The sequence below is a fragment of the Oncorhynchus kisutch genome, unplaced genomic scaffold, assembly GCF_002021735.2.
Source record: "Oncorhynchus kisutch isolate 150728-3 unplaced genomic scaffold, Okis_V2 Okis05a-Okis16b_hom, whole genome shotgun sequence".
Taxonomy (NCBI): domain Eukaryota; kingdom Metazoa; phylum Chordata; class Actinopteri; order Salmoniformes; family Salmonidae; genus Oncorhynchus; species Oncorhynchus kisutch.
In genome coordinates this window covers 2,275,690-2,279,133 of record NW_022261982.1, presented here as the reverse complement: position 1 = coordinate 2,279,133, position 3,444 = coordinate 2,275,690, and the positions used below count along the sequence as shown (strand labels likewise).

Genomic DNA, 3,444 nt, shown 5'->3' with positions numbered 1-3,444 from the left:
CTGGGAGGGGGCAGGACATGGGCAGGGAGAGAGTAGGGCATAGGGCAGGGAGAAGAGGAGAGGGAGGGAGGAACGAATAGGGCAAAGTTAAGAATTGCCATTAAAATCCAGTCTAGGAATGGCAGTTATTCCTCAGTGGTGCTGCCGTATGTCACTCACCTCTTCTGTCAGTTTAGTAATAGTCTGGACGGTCTCTGCATCCTCCTGCATTCCTGTAGAACAGAGAGAGAGAGACAGAGAGAGAGAGAGAGACAGAGACAGAGAGAGACAGAGAGAGAGAGACAGAGAGAGACAGAGAGAGACAGAGAGAGACAGAGAGAGACAGAGAGACAGAGAGACAGAGAGAGAGAGAGAGAGAGAGAGAGAGAGAGACAGAGAGACAGAGAGACAGAGAGAGAGAGAGAGAGAGAGAGAGAGAGAGAGACAGAGAGAGAGACAGAGAGACAGAGAGACAGAGACAGAGAGAGACAGAGACAGAGAGAGAGAGAGACAGGAAAGGGGGAAACCTAGTTAGTTGCACAACTGAATGCATTCAACTGAAATGTGTCTTCCACATTTAACCCCTCTGAATCAGAGAGATGTGGGGTGGCTGCCTTAATCGACGTCCATGTCATCGGCGGTGGGGGAGAGAGAGCTCATACAGGAGATAGAGCTCATACAGGAGAGAGAGCTCATACAGGAGAGAGAGAGAGCTCATACAGGAGAGAGAGCTCATACAGGAAAGAGAGAGCTCATACAGGAGAGAGAGAGCTCATACAGGAGAGAGAGCTCATACAGGAGAGAGTGAGCTCATACAGGAGAGAGAGAGCTCATACAGGAGAGAGAGCTCATACAGGAGAGAGAGAGCTCATACAGGAAAGAGAGAGCTCATACAGGAGAGAGAGCTCATACAGGAGAGAGAGCTCATACAGGAGAGAGAGAGAGAGAGCTCATACAGGAGAGAGAGAGCTCATACAGGAGAGAGAGAGCTCATACAGGAGAGAGAGAGCTCATACAGGAGAGAGAGCTCATACAGGAGAGAGAGCTCATACAGGAGAGAGAGAGCTCATACAGGAGAGAGAGAGAGAGCTCATACAGGAGAGAGAGAGAGAGCTCATACAGGAGAGAGAGCTCATACAGGAGAGAGAGAGAGAGCTCATACAGGAGAGAGAGAGAGCTCATACAGGAGAGAGAGAGAGAGCTCATACAGGAGAGAGAGAGAGAGCTCATACAGGAGAGAGAGCTCATACAGGAGAGAGAGCTCATACAGGAGAGAGAGCTCATACAGGAGAGAGAGAGAGCTCATACAGGAGAGAGAGCTCATACAGGAGAGAGAGAGCTCATACAGGAGAGAGAGCTCATACAGGAGAGCCAGTGACTCAGCCCCTGTAATAGTTTTAGAGGAGAGAGAGCTCATACAGGAAACTACACTCAATCATACACTATGATTGAGTGTAGTCTGGCCCAGGAGTGGGAAGGTGAACGGAAAGGCTCTGGAGCAACGAACCGCCCTTGCTGTCTCTGCCTGGCCGGTTCCCCTCTTCCCACTGGGATTCTCTGCCTCTAACCCTATTACTGGGGCTGAGTCACTGGCTTATACTGGGGCTCTCTCATGCCGTCCCTGGAAGGGGTGCGTCACCTGAGTGGATTGATTCACTGATGTGGTCATCCTATCTGGGTTGGCGCCCCCCCTTGGGTTGTGCCATGGCGGAGATCTTTGTGGGCTATACTCAGCCTTGTCTCAGGATGGTAAGTTGGTGATTGAAGATATCCCTCTAGTGGTGTGGGGGCTGTGCTTTGGCAAAGTGGATGGGGTTATATCCTTCCTGTTTGGCCCTGTCCGGGGGTGTCCTCGGATGGGTCCACAGTGTCTCCTGACCCCTCCTGTCTCAGCCTCCAGTATTTATGCTGCAGTAGTTTATGTGTCGAGGGGCTAGGGTCAGTTTGTTATATCTGGAGTACTTCTCCTGTCCTATTCGGTGTCCTGTGTGAATCTAAGTGTGCGTTCTCTAATTCTCTCCTTCTTTCTCTCTCTCGGAGGACCTGAGCCCTAGGACCATGCCCCAGGACTACCTGACATGATGACTCCTTGCTGTCCCCAGTCCACCTGGCCGTGCTGCTGCTCCAGTTTCAACTGACCTGAGCCCTAGGACCATGCCCCAGGACTACCTGACATTATGACTCCTTGCTGTCCCCAGTCCATCTGACCGTGCTGCTGCTCCAGTTTCAACTGTTCTGCCTTATTATTATACGACCATGCTGGTCATTTATGAACATTTGAACATCTTGGCCATGTTCTGTTATAATCTCCACCCAGCACAGCCAGAAGAGGACTGGCCACCCCACATAGCCTGGTTCCTCTCTAGGTTTCTTCCTAGGTTCTGGCCTTTCTAGGGAGTTTCTCCTAGCCACCGTGCTTCTATACCTGCATTGCTTGCTGTTTGGGGTTTTAGGCTGTGTTTCTGTACAGCACTTTGAGATATCAGCTGATGCATTTGATTTAATTTGATTTGAGAGAGAGCACATACAGGAGAGAGAGTAATTCAGTTCTAAAGAAAATAAATATAAATGATATATAAAACACACTTAGCAGCACATTGAAATATCCCAGAACAGTTGCGTGTGTTCATCTAGATCAAATGATATCACTATGCATAGCAATGCTGTACAGTATTGTGTTTAGGAGGTTATGAATGCAGCCTACCTGGACTAGAGCTGGGTGGGATGTTCTGGGTCACACTGGGGCTGAAGTCAAAATTCTGGCCCAAACTACTACCACTGTCTGTTTCAATGCCATCCACAAACCTAAAGATACAGACAGAGAGAGAGAGACCGAGACAGAGCGAGATAGGGTGAAAGAGTGAGAGAGCGAGAGAGAGAGAGAGAGAGATGGGGTGAAGGAGAGAGAGAGAAAGAGAGAGGGTGAGAGAGAGAGATGGGGTGAAAGAGAGAAAGAGAGAGAGATGGGGTGAAGGAGAGTGAGAGAGAGAGAGGGTGAGAGAGAAACAGACATGTATATCAGTTTGTATTGTGGCCACCAGATGGCAGAAGAACACCAATAAACTGTTGATCCTGATATAAACAAAGAACTGAACTCAACATAAATGAATGGATCTGCACAACATCAGCTGTGCTTAGGTGTGAAATAGGCTCGTAGCACTACAGCCAGGTGATGAGGTAGTATACAAAGTGGCCATTGTCCCGCTGTGACCTGGCATCAATCTGAAACACTCCCCCACTCTGACTGGTAGAGACGATCTGGAACAGCCTAGAATAAGGTTGTGGTATAATCGCCTGGGCATCCTTGTTAGATAATGTCAGAAAAAGTCCTATATTTCCTTTCTTTGATCCTATAGTATGTCTTCAAAGCCCATTCAGTAGCCTGTGGTACTAGAACCAAAGTCAATTTCAGTAGTTATAATAAAAGTTGCACTGGATGCACAGATTGACTGATCAACAGTCCGT

The 3,444-nt window shown here is 48.7% G+C and overlaps 1 protein-coding gene across 1 annotated transcript in view; it reads right to left on the bottom strand.

Annotated features, from left to right (window-relative positions):
• LOC116359770 (potassium voltage-gated channel subfamily H member 4) overlaps window positions 1-3,444 on the bottom strand; it is a 47,299-nt gene that overhangs the window by 784 nt on the left and 43,071 nt on the right. Inside the window, exons 9-10 of the mRNA XM_031813321.1 lie at window positions 2,684-2,784; window positions 160-212 (exon numbers count right to left, since the gene is read on the bottom strand). The gene's annotated coding sequence lies outside the window, so the exon portion shown is untranslated. The remainder of the gene's footprint in view (window positions 1-159; window positions 213-2,683; window positions 2,785-3,444) is intronic.